This window comes from Rhinoderma darwinii, chromosome 2 (assembly GCF_050947455.1).
Source record: "Rhinoderma darwinii isolate aRhiDar2 chromosome 2, aRhiDar2.hap1, whole genome shotgun sequence".
Taxonomy (NCBI): Eukaryota; Metazoa; Chordata; class Amphibia; order Anura; family Rhinodermatidae; genus Rhinoderma; species Rhinoderma darwinii.
Genome location: NC_134688.1, coordinates 237,101,290 through 237,115,490, shown reverse-complemented (window position 1 = coordinate 237,115,490; position 14,201 = coordinate 237,101,290).

The following is a 14,201-nucleotide window of genomic DNA, read 5'->3' as shown; positions in this document are numbered from 1 at the left end:
ACCTGCTTCTATGTCTGTGAGACTGACTCCATCTTCCACCACTCAGGATGGCAGGCTTAGGAGTGGGAGAGCCTATCACAGCCTGGCCAGACGGAGCTATCTCCCGCCCTCTGTCTATTTATACCTGCCTTTCCTGTTCCTCCTTGCTTGTGATTCTTCTCATTTGGTTTCCTGGCCCTGCTAAAGCTTCTTGAACTATTTGACCCTGCTTCATATTGACCCTGGCTTACTGACTACTCTCCTGCTCTGCGTTTGGTACCTCGTACACTCCTGGTTTGACTCGGCTTGTTCACTACTCTCCTGCTCTGCGTTTGGTACCTCGTACACTCCTGGTTTGACTCGGCTCGTTCACCACTCTTGTTGCTCACGGTGTTTCCGTGGGCAACTCCCCCTTTTCCCTTTGCTTCTGTGTACCCTTGTCTGTTTGTCTGTTGTGCACTTATTGAGCGTAGGGACCGTCGCCCAGTTGTACCCCGTCGTCTAGGGCGGGTCGTTGCAAGTAGGCAGGGACTGAGTGGCGGTTAGATTAGGGCTCACTTGTATGTTTGCCTACCCCCATCATTACACAGAGCATGCAGGATTTACACCCTCAATGTCAGCCTTTGCATAGGCCAAAACCTGCAGCAAATCCCCGGCTAAATCCGCAACAAAATCTGCATGCAACATATACAGATTTTGTCATAATTTTGGGGGGAAATCTGCAGTGGAAATTGTCCACCCTGTCTGAAATTGCCCTAATAGTCTATGAGATTCCTATATCAATTGACTGCTATTCATTGCAGCCACCATAAAGTTTACACCCTGCTGCACTGTCTATACAGACAATACAGGAAGGAAGTGTGTATGTCCAATATAGCCACCTACAAGAAAGATTAAAAAAAAAAAATTTGCTACAAAATTTAAAAAAATAAAAAAAGAACAAATATATTTTTTCTCTTCTAGATACTTTTTCTAATTGGTAGTTCAACTTTGATTTAATCGATCAGGATCAGAAAACCAAACTGACAGATTTGCTAGTGAATGGCATTTTGCAGCTTGCTATGTAATGTCTATAGATGCCAGCTGCAGAAGCCAAACAAAGCAAAACTATTTAATAAAACCAGTTAGATACAATTTGTCTTTTTTGTTTTGTATTTTTACCACAAACCGCATGTAATTAAATTAAAAAATATATATACTTTTGCCTTCTACATAAATACTAGAATAATTCAAGAATTCTATTACTCTATTTTGCTTACTATTACATTATGTTTAAGAAACCAATTAGTGTGACATAAAAAATAACACAAAATTGGGAATGTTTTTTCACAACACAATGCCAAATATGTATTCTTAGGCCATAATATGGCATCTGAGCAGGCTACATTATTTCTCTGTTAGACTCACAAAAAATCCTACAGAAAAAAACTATGTATGCCTCCTAATGTAATCCGAGGCATATATTAGTACATTAGGGCCCCATAGAAGTGTATGGGTGGCGTATTATGGCCATATACAACCTCGGAACCTCTGTAAATGTTTGTGCATGAGCCTTAATATCTTTTCAATTCAATTGAAACTTGTAAATGTAGCTTATATGTGTAATGGTACTGTAAAATCAATTCTAAAAGAAAACCTGAAATAAATTGTCTAATACTGCTTTGCATTTAAATAAAAAAAAAATTATTACAAAAAGACCAACAACAATACTTCTGTATCCCTTCTCTACATATTTGAATAGCATTTATACTACTCTTTACCACTTACAGATCTCCATGAATAATAAGTCCACATGGAAACCCCACACACAGGTATTAATAAAGGACTTTATGGACTAGTGGCTTTGAACCTGATTCATACCAAGTGATTACAAGACCCCTTTTCCCTTACAACAGAATATTGCTTCCTCTAGGTACTATAGATGATATTACCTGCAATAAAGCTCCTTGTACTTAGTGGCACACAGCCCCCCTTGTACTTAGTGCTACACAGCCCCCCTTCTACAAAGTGCCACACAGCCCCTCCTTGTGGATACTACCAGATAGCCCCCCTTGTACGTAGTGCCTTGCCGCCCCCAGGGCGGTAGCGCTAGCCTACTGCTACCACTCTCTGCTGTGCCCGGCGTGGCTCGCCATTAGGAGCGGGTCATGCGGCAGCGTTCTGAGTGACAAGTCTGGCGTTCTGTCAAGTGACAGGTCAGGTGACTCGACTGGTCCACTCCCGGCACCGACCTCACTCAGACTGTCATTCACTTGGCAGCGGCCTGCATATTTTCAGATTCCGCAAGCGGAATCTGAAAATATGCCCTGCACTACGCATTTACATTTTGGCGCACCGTTCCGGGAGAATGAGAAAAAATCCCGCTACAGACGGCAGAAAAAACACACCCTTTTTTGCAGACTGTCTGTAAATGTACGGACGGTTGGCAACCCTGAGAGTGACGTCAGAGGCTCCTCCTGGAGCGGATTCTCCGGCCAGATACAAATTGATCCATTATTTTCTATGGGGGCCGTCTGGCCGTGAAAACGGACAAAAATAGGACATGTCCTAATTTTTTGAAGGCCAGTATTCTCAGGCCGTTAAAAAAAACGTCTGTGTGTCTAAAGCCATAGACCTACATTGTTCTGCAAATGGCCGTGTGACGTTTTTCCCTGTTGTGTGAATGTAGGCTAATAGATTGCCTGTCAGTTTTACACTGACAGGCAATAATGCTTTGGTATACTAAGTATACCAAAGCATTATATTTGTGATCATCAGATTGCATTGTGAAGTCCCCTAGTGGGACTAAAAAATAAAACTTAAAACAGTTAAGGTTTATGAAAAAAAAAAAGATTATTTTCCATAAAAAGAGTTTTATTTATGAAAAGTGTTAAAAAAAAAAAAAAAAAAAAATGCATATAAAGTATCTCTGCAATCGTAACTACTCGAACAATGAGCTTAACACATTGAGTAAACTGCGGAATGAACGGCATTTTTTCAATTTCCCTCGCAAAAAACTCAATTAAAAGTTAATCAATGAGTCACATGTATCCTAAAATTGTACCAATGAAAATGACACCTTGTCCCGCAAAAAAACAAGTCCACATATGGCCACATCGACGGAAAAATAAAAAAGTTATGGCTCTTGAAATGCGGCGAAAAGTTTTTTTTTTTGTGCAAACATAGTAAAACATGAAAAACCTATACATAATTTAGTATCGTACCGACCCATAGAATAATAATAACATGTTATTTACGCTGCATAGTGAACAGCCTAAATTTAAAACACAAAAAATTATGCTGGAATAAACGTTCTTCTTTCAATTCCCTCCCCAAAATTTTTTCATAAAGGTTAATCAATGAATTATGTACACCCAAAGATTATTAAAATATACAACTCATCCCCCAAAAAAAAAGTTCTCATAAGGCTATGTTGACGGATAATAAAAAAGTTAGGACTCTTAGAAATGCGACGGTGAAAAAACAATAAATATTTCTTGGTCATTAACACGCAAAAAGGCCTGGTCATTATGGAGTTAATTTGTTTATCTGTTTACACATGTTTGCTGTGGCAGATAATAAAAGTGAAGTGTACAGAGAAACACAGGTTGATAAAGTTTATTGAACACATGTGTTGTAGTACTTCCCTAAGGTTAGGTTTTGATAACTAATGAAGTCATCTTTGTACGCCTATGAAAATATTAAAAGTTAAAAAGAACGCCGCATTTGCCATTTTCCCAAAAAAAGACCAATAGAAACGACAGACCACCCCACAAAAAAAAGAATATGGTGACATACACATGTTTTTTTCCTTGTAAGGGCATATTCAGACGTGGCGGAATCCTTCCGCTGCAAATTCACAACGAATCTGTAGCAACATTTTCATATTTGACAGGTAATTCAGGCGTTGCAGATATCACAGCGGACTTTCCGCAGATTTCAGTTTTTGCATTGCAATGGCGGAACACCGCAGTGAAATTCCGCTGCTGCTCCGCAACAAAATGTGCGTGCTGCGGAGTGAAAATTCTGCACCGCAGCCTAAATTCCGCACTGTTACTTTCCGCAACATCTGACCTAAGTTACCTAAAAATGTATAGAAACCAATAAAATAATGGCTGCTCAAGATTTCCACTGCAGACTGTCCGCAGCCGAATTCAACAGCAATTCCGCCAAGTCTGAATTTTCCCCTCAACAGAACCTTTCACCTTCCCATACATATGCAGCTGAGTGCAGCATGTAAAGGGCAGGGCTGCACAAACCCTGGGGCACATTACATTGTTTTCCTATCTTTCTCCGTTATTTAGATATTGGCGCGTTCTATTGGGTGTGTAATTGGCAACGGGGCATGTAACATCGCTGTAACATCGCTGTGACACTGTCCAATCAGGAAGTGAGTGACGTCACAGCGTGATCTCTCGAGAACACGCTGTGTCTGCACTGCCAGAAGCTGGGCGTTCTGAAGAGAAGTGGATGATACTTCTCATCAGAGCGCCCAGCTAGTAAAAGAAGTAAAAACGCCCCGATGTACGCACATAATACACGCCCAGCTGTACTTTTACTGTAAACACGCCCAGTTGTACTTTTGCAAGCCTCATTTGCATAACTACAAAAATGGTCATAACTTGGCCAAAAATGCTCGTTTTTTTAAAATAAAAACGTTACTGTTATCTACATTGCAGCGCCGATCTGCTGCAATAGCAGATAGGGGTTGCAAAATCTGGTGACAGAGCCTCTTTAAAGTAGTAAAACATAAAAAAAATATATACATTTGGTATCGCTGTAATTGTATTGACCCGCAGAATAAAGTTAACATGCCGTTTTTGCTGGACGGTAAACGCCGTAAAAACTAAACCCCCCCAAAAATTGAGAAATCGCAATTTTTTTCCCTTTCCGCACAACAAGGAATTTTCTCCAGTTTCCTACTACGTTATATTGTACAATAAATGGTGCAGTGAAAATCTACAACTCGTTAGGCAAAAAGAAAGCCCTCATATGGTTATATCGACGGAAAAATAACAAAAATTATGGCTTTTGGAATGTGGGGAGGAAAAGAGGAAAGTGAAAATAAGAAAATGGCTGCGGGTTAATGTGATATTTGTATCCTTATGACAAGACAGATAGGGTTTTAATTTTTTTTACAATTTTTCGGAAATAGTAATTAACTTTATTAGAATTATTGGTCTTTTAGTATGTGGAAAACAATTCAAACTCATTTTTTAATCACATAGAAACTCAGGGAGTCTGTCACCAGAATGTCCATATTAAACTAGTAACAGGGTATTGTAGAGGAGACTAACCTGTTTCTAGCATTTATTTTACTGCCTCCTTTGTAGAGATTTCACTGTCTAGTTTGATAGAAATCTAATTGTGCTCCCACAATATGAGTAAATTATATTATATGGTTCACTGAAGTAACAATAAAGTAAAAAATACCTTTTATTTAGTAACTAGTTAAAAACAGGGGTAACACACCACTGTAAACATAAGCCCCACCGTGATTATTAAAAAAACGTATTAAACAGAAAACACTGAGTCATTATAATACATCTAACTCGGTGTTTTTAGATATTTTGTCTGAAACCAGCATATATCCAGGGCACATCAATAGTACACTCCCCAAATGAAGCACAGGTGTCCGATAGGATCGGATCTCCTAGTGCTGGGTGTAACTCAATATGACTATCCCCAATGCAAACATTCCATAAACAGTACAACGACCCTACGCGTTTCAGGTACTCATCCTCAGGGGTCCGTATAATGGTAACTCTGGCCTTCACACCAGCGATAGAATCCTTTGAACAGCAGGTATTCTGCTGTGAGTCACGGCAAAGATGCGCGTATCGATGTCAACGGCATACTTCATTGCAGGCGCTACGTTACTATAAGCGCTAAACTCCACCCCTCGTGTTCTAGCGGCAAACATGAACTGACCAATCCCCGCACCCTCACGATTAGTGACACCTGCCCATGTGACCCCTCGCCGTCAGCTGACAACCAGGGGTCATCATCGGCCGCATCAGGCCGCTCGCGCAGGCGCAGTAGAAGTCAAGGACAATTCGCCCAAACTGCCATAGTGAGAGAAGGTAAGCGCTGCACGATGATAGAATATAGGTAAATCTCGCGGGACAGTTAAACACCGCAAGTAGGCTGCCTGACATAGCAACTATAAAGTATTAATCACATATAGGGTGGAAAGAAAAATACGATCCCTCATAAATATGGGGGACCGAGAGACGGTCGCCGTTGAAATGCGGCAGACCAGAAAAGCCATCTCAAAACTACATATGTTGAACAATTATAAACTCACCCACCCCAAGGATCCCAAGGAGATAGGTCGTTCATAAAATGTTAGATGAAACATGTATAATTTGTCTGCTCATTTAAACCTGCTGGATGTATGCATTCCAGTCTGTGGATCCATTGTGCTTCTTTGCGTAAAATCAGGTTATCCCAATCACCTCCTCTTTTGGGGGGTCTGACAAGTTCAATAGCTTGAAATTTTAAACATGCTGCCTGGCCTTGGTGTTTGACATGCACATGTTTAGATATTGGGGTATCCCTCTCATGGACAATATCTCCAACATGCTCCCTAATACGGCGACGGAATTGTCGTGCTGTTTTTCCCACATAATTTAGGGGGCATGGACATGTGATTAGGTAGACCACTCCCGCAGTCTTACAATTGACATAATCCCGAATAGTGTATTGTTTCTGTGTGGTTACGCTAGTGAAGCTATTGCCTTTAAAAATGAAATCACAGGCTTTACAACTGCCACACCTAAAGGTACCTGGTATTTGTCTGTCCAGCCACGTGCCCCTAGGTGAAATGGGGTCAAAACAGCTATGCATTACTCTGTCCCTTATATTTTTCCCTCTCCGATACGTGACAGACGGCCTCTGTGTGATCTGATCTACCAGATCTGCATCAGAACTGAGAATACGCCAGTATCTATTCAAAATCTGCATAATATCATTTTGTTTGGAATCATAGGTACCTATGAGTCTTGTGACCTGTACTTCTTTCCGTTTTTTAGGGATCAGAAGACATTGCCTATCAGCATCCCTTGCTCCCTCATAGGCCTTCCTGATGACCCTCTCTGGGAAACCTCTGTCCTTCAATCTCGTTTTGAGCTCCTTTGCCTGGAACTCAAAGTCACCCATAGAACTACAATTCCTACGTACTCTCATAAATTGGCCTTTTGGTATGCCACTTTTGAGGGACTGAGGATGACAGCTATTCCATTGCAGGAAACTGTTTGTTGCTGTTTCTTTCCTATGTACCTTGGTGTGGATAGTGCCATCTGGTGTTTTGGTGATTTTCAAATCTAAGAAAGACAATTCTTTCTCACTGATCTCACATGTGAATTTGAGTCCTACATCGTTCATGTTGAGGGCTGCTACAAAATTATGGAACTCATCCGCTGTAGAGTTCCAGAGGATCAACACGTCATCAATATATCTTATCCATAAACCAACAGATGAAGTCCAGTTGACAAATTTGTCCCCAAAGACAATTGTCTCCTCCCACCAGCCAAGAAATAAATTTGCATAGGTGGGAGCAGTAGGACTCCCCATTGCAGTACCACATTTCTGATGGTAAATTTTGTCTTCAAAAATAAAAATATTTCTTTCAAGGACAAACTGTAATAACTGCATGACAAACTGGTTATGAGCTGCAAACTGGGTACCTCTAGATCCCAAATAGTACTCGACTGCTTTATAACCACATTTGTGCGGTATGGATGAATACAACGCCTCGACATCCAGACTAGCCAAAAATGTATCTTTCTCCAAGGAAATGCCATCAATCTGTTTCAGGACATCCATAGTGTCACGTACATATGATGTAAGACTCAAAACAAAAGGGCGCAACACTTGGTCAACATATGTACTTACATTTTGAGTTAGATTATTTATCCCTGAAACAATAGGTCTGCCACGTAAAGGAGGGTACCCTTTGTGGATTTTAGGCAGGCTGTAGAAACACGCCATAACAGGAAATTGTGGGTATAAAAACCCAAACTCCCCTGCACTAATCAAAGATCTGCTCTTTGCATCACTCAAAATGCTCAGCAACTCTTTCTTGAATAATGCCGTGGGGTTATCCTTTAAAATGGTATAGCAGTCATGGTTAAATAAAATGTCTTCACACATCTCCTTATAGCCATCCCTGCTCATGACCACAATGTTCCCACCTTTATCGGATGACTTGAGAACAATATTCTCTTTTTTCTCTAAAGTGGTAAGAGCTAGTCGTTCAGACCAGGACAAATTATTATCCATTCCCCTGCTATCCTGACTAAGATTTTTGATCTCATCTCCCACCATGTCCACAAATAAATCCACATTGGTAAAATCTCCTATAGGTGGCAATTTTCTACTCTTCATTTTAAGATTGGTGAAAGGACCTATACCTGGAGTGCGTCCAGATTCCTCTAATAACCCCTCGAGTGCCGAAAGGCCTTCCATATCAGACTCCTCCAAACCCAATTCCATACATTTTTTTCTATTATGATGTTTGAAAAATTTTATCCATTTCAGTTTACGAGCAAACAAATTAAGATCTTTTATCCACGAAAATGAGTCAAATTTAACTGTAGGGACAAATGACAGTCCCTTTTCTAATAGTGTAATCTCTGATGCACTTAAAATATATTCAGAGAGGTTGATGATTTGAAGCCTATCCATGTTATTCCCTTTCACTAATCCTTTTGACCCCTCAGCATATAGCGGGAAATGGGAGGATTGTTGGCTAAAAAATTGTTGCCACTATTAGAAGAGGCTCTCCCACGGCCTCTATTTCTACTTCTTGCTCCTCCCCTAAATTTGTGTTTCCCACCACTGCCTCCAAAGAAAGGGCCCACTCTTTCAGAGTCTGTAGTTTCACTCTCTGATGTGGAAGGGTCAGATTCCCTTGGCCCCCTATTGGTCTGTTGATATTGCTGTTGTTGTGTAGTGACAAAATCATACGCTTTTTTCTCCCTAAATTCTTGTAGATCTCTCTGGAACTGGAAGTGTTTACGTTCCTTGAGATGGTTGGTGAACCTTTCCAAAGTTTGTTGGAGGATTTTGTCCCTTTTATCAAAACCAGGGGTATCTACCAAAGACTTGGCTGCCTCAATCTCTTTTTTAAGCTCAACACTAATAAAGTCAAACTGGACCTTTTCTTCCTCTACCAGAATCTGCATCAGCCTAAGTGAGCTCCCTGTAATCTCCTGCTCCCACCTTTCTTTAATATTAGCGGTTTTTAATCTTGATGCTGGGACAATGGGGACCCTGAGACCTCTGGGAACTATCTTGTTCTTTAAATAGTTTTCCAGACTCTGGATCTCCCACCAACTTCTAGTATAATCTTTGTGCAATCTATTCAAATTTTTGAACGTGGATTTAAGAGATGCACCCTGAACTGAATACGTCAGTTCACATTCAGAAAAGACGCTTTTGGCCTCACTCATCCACCCATCTGTGTTTAATTCAGAAAGTGCAAAGGCTGCCATACCTAGATAAACTGAAATTAAATAACTGTATGAATTAAATGTAATTTCACTGTCTAGTTTGATAGAAATCTAATTGTGCTCCCACAATATGAGTAAATTATATTATATGGTTCACTGAAGTAACAATAAAGTAAAAAATACCTTTTATTTAGTAACTAGTTAAAAACAGGGGTAACACACCACTGTAAACATAAGCCCCACCGTGATTATTAAAAAAACGTATTAAACAGAAAACACTGAGTCATTATAATACATCTAACTCGGTGTTTTTAGATATTTTGTCTGAAACCAGCATATATCCAGGGCACATCAATAGTACACTCCCCAAATGAAGCACAGGTGTCCGATAGGATCGGATCTCCTAGTGCTGGGTGTAACTCAATATGACTATCCCCAATGCAAACATTCCATAAACAGTACAACGACCCTACGCGTTTCAGGTACTCATCCTCAGGGGTCCGTATAATGGTAACTCTGGCCTTCACACCAGCGATAGAATCCTTTGAACAGCAGGTATTCTGCTGTGAGTCACGGCAAAGATGCGCGTATCGATGTCAACGGCATCCTTTGTAGAGAAATACGTTTTATTACGTTTATGCTAATAAGCATTTAGGTGCAACAAGGGCGTCACCGTTGCACCTAAATGCTCTTACGTCGCTCCTCAGTTCAACCCCCCTCACTCCCTTCTTACATTGATTGACAGGGACCAGGCAGCGTAATCGGCGCGTTCATGCCTGGCCCCGTACTGTCTATAACGCGAGTGCGCGTCCCTGCTCTTTACTTTACGAATGCGCAGTACAATCCTTCTGTTCGATGTTCTAATTGCCACTACTGTGCATGCGCTAAATAAAGAGCAGGGACACGCGTGCGCATTACAGACAATACGGGTTGATGTGCAGCACATAGAAAAAAATTTGATACAATATTAAATTATTGTTAATCAATTAGTTATTTGAACTACTATAATAATACTACAAAACTATAACAATACTACATTACTATAATAATACTACATTACTACAATACTACATTACTATAATAATAGCGCTAGGTTTAAACTTACCGGAAATTTGTGAGTTTACGCCACGTGCTTATTTTAACAATCCAGTTTTCCAGTTTAAGTGTCGCTAAATGCAATCTGACTGCTCAGTTGGCAGCACTTGGCTGACACAAGTATGTCAATATTGGGCAGCCTCTTTTTAGATAGTGCCACAGTACTCTCTGTAGATAATGCCACAGTGCCCCCTTTAGATAATACCACAGTGTCCTCTGTAAATATTGCCACAGTGCCCTCTGCAGATACTTGCATACCCCCTATAGATAATGCCACAGTGCTCTCTGTACATAGTGCCACACCCCCCCTAGATAATACCACAGTGCCCTCTTTAGATAATGCCACAGTGCCCTCTGTAGATAATGCCACACACACCCATATAGATAGCTGTATTGGGGTTCCCTCTAGTAGTGGAATCCCCAGTCAGAGCGTTGCCAACGCTCTAGCCGGGGATCTCTCTCCTGGAGGAGCCCCTGACGTCAATGTCCATATATGGACAGTGACGTCAGGGGCTACCTCTAGGAGTGGAATATCTGGCCAGAGCTTCGGCAACGCTCTGGCTGGGGATTCCGTTCCAGGAGGAACCACTGACATCACTGTCTATAGATGGACAGTGATGTCAGGGGCTCCTCCAGGAGAGGACTCTGCAACAAAACTGCAAAAAAAAAGCGCATGCGCATTTTGGACAAGTGGCAAAAACCACAGCAAAACCGCACCGTGTGAATACACCCTTAAAGAGGCTCTGTCACCTGATTATAAGTGCCCTATCTCCTACATAACCTGATCGGCGCTGTAATGTAGATAACAGTGGGTTTTATTTTGAAAAACAATAATTTTTTAGCAAGTTATGAGCAATTTTAGATTTATGTTAATTAGTTTCTTAATAGACAACTGGGTGTGTTTTTACTTTTGACCAAATTTATTTTCAAAATAAAGACCACTGCTGTTATCTACATTACAGCACCGATCAGATTATATAGGAGATAGGGCACTTATAATCTGGTGACAGAGCCTCTTTAAGAACTATATAAGATTGGCTGCCAAAGATAGTTTGAAGATAGATCATTTTGTAACCTTTTCCATACTGATACATTTGAACAAGTTCTTGCAGTCTCTTCTGGGCCTAAAACCAGCAGTTAATGCATGAAATTGTGTGTCCCAAAATAATAACCCATATAAAAACATAGACATACATGCGAATTTTATCAATTCAGTCCATTGCATTACAGTTCCCCACCAATAACGTGCTAGATCAAGAATAAAGGAAGCAATACTCCAAAACAATGTGACATGTAGTTATGCAAACATATAAATGTGAAAAAAACATATACTTACAGTAGCAAACCAGAGAAAAAATACGCGGATGCAATATCATGTGCCCCCATAGAGTTCATTTAGAGGTGATATCGCACTGTGCTCTAATGTTAAAGCGCTTGTGCTATTACCTTGAACCAGGGGCGTAACTAGGAAAGACTGGGCCCCATAGCAAACTTTTGACTGCCCCCCCTCCCCAGGGTGCTACACACAGACTCATTTTTCGATAGTGCCCCTTGTAAATTTTGCAATACAGGCCCCCCTCTAGATTTTGCCATACAGCCCCCTCTGTAGATAGCGCCATACAGCTTCCCCTGTAGATAGCGCCAAACAGCCCCCCTATAGATAGTGCCATATAGCCCCCCCTGTAGATAGTGCCATACAGCCCCCCTGTAGATAGTGCCATACAGCCTCCCCTGTAGATAGCGCCATACAGCCCCCCTGTAGATAGTGCCATACAGCCCCCTGTAGATAGTGCCATACAGCGCCCCCTGTAGATAGCGCCATACAACCCCTCTGTAGATAGTGCCATACAGCCCTCCCCCTGTAGCTACCGCCCCCCAAACAAATAAAACAAAAAATGTTATAGTAGATACTTCTCCAAAACATCCTCAACACCGACAGGATCCTTGCGTAGGCCGGCATGATCCAGTGACATCATCATGCCAGGCCTGCACAGTAAATGTGGCCTGTAGCCTAGTTTATGGGAGAGCAGGGAGATATCTCCCTGCTCTGCCATAGCGTTCAACAGTATCTGCTAAGGACGCAGATATTATTGAATGTGGCGTCACTAGCGCTCTAGCAGCCATAGCGGCTGCTAGCTGCACCACCGGGCATGAGGTGGCCCGTGTCGGCGGGTGTCACGGTCCCCCTCATACCACAGGCCCCATAGCAGCCGCTATGACTGCTACAGCAGTAGTTACGCCACTGTTGCGTTATACGGACTGTAATCTACACAGTGGAGCATTGGAAGTGGATAAAAATCAGTCAAACTTTATAGAAGGCTGATCTGACCTTTGCAGAGAAAAGTCCTAAATCACCACTGCAGAGTTCCATTGTGGTACGGATGTGCCAGAAAGCTTGAGGACACACTTGTCCATGGATGTATGCTGATGCTGCCACAGGTCACAGAAGAGCATCTTCTACCACATCTTCTACCACATGGCCCGCCTATGTTTAATGTAGACCCTCATTGGGATGCACCAAACCGCTGCGGAGGATGCACCCATTACCAACACACAGGTCTTTGGTTCTAAGTGGCGGCGCAATGGACCCAACATGCAATGCCAAGTGCCAACACATATACCACCAAATCTCAGGCTCAAGGGAACGGCAATAGGAATACTGTATAGTCCGGTGGTACAGTATAGCATGGGTATATTGATTGGTAGAGGCTCCTAATTATTATCACAGTAATATCAACTTCACACAGGATAACAGGTATACTTGTGAGGAGAAGAAGGGAGCTACAACAGACACAGACCTTATCTTGAGACCCAGGGCGGTTTCAGCAGCCTGGTTCATTCTCTCCATTAGGAACCCCTCGACTTTACTAGTTAGGTGAAAACACTTGTCCACGTCAAGCTTACAAATTATATTTTGGCCACAGAGCATTGAATTTCTGCATACATGTGCACCTCTCAAACCCCCCTTTTATAGGTAATATTTTGCATATATGGGCAGATTGCTACCTAATTTCTCCTTTCTGGAAAACATTGAAAGACTGCTTCAATTATTACTCTCTGCTTCAATATACCTTTCCTCAGAAGTAATTTTGTTTAAAGGGGTTTGGTCAGGATTACACATGCAGTTTTGATGCAGTTTTTGGAACAGTTTTTTTTTTTTAGTCAAAGCCAGAAATGGATCCAAAAGAAAGAAAATGTATAAAGAAAAGACTGATGCATCTCCTTTCTTTTCTGTCCACTCCTTTTTCGGCTCAAAAATTTGGACCCTCAATCTCAAGTTTGGTGCGGGTCCCAGAGCTAAAACGTTTATGGAATATCCTGTAGATATGCCAGAAATGTCTGAGATGGGAATACCCCTTTAACCTGTTTACCTCCACCTAATTTGGAAGTTCCCCATAACCCCCACAGAGCCCTCAGCATTCAGACCCTGCCTTGTAGTATAATCCCCCATAGAGCTCTCAGAAATTAGACCCACAGTTGCAGTATAATCCCCACATAGAGCTTTCAGCAGTTGGACCCCGCCTAGCAGTATAATCCGCCCATAGAGCTCTCAGCAGTCAGACACCCCTTGCAGTATAATCCCCCAAATAGAGCCCCCAGTAGTCAGGCCCTCCCCTTGCAGTATAATTTCACCCCATAGAGCCCTCAGCAATCAGAACCCCCCTTGCAATATAATTACTTCTATAGAGCCCT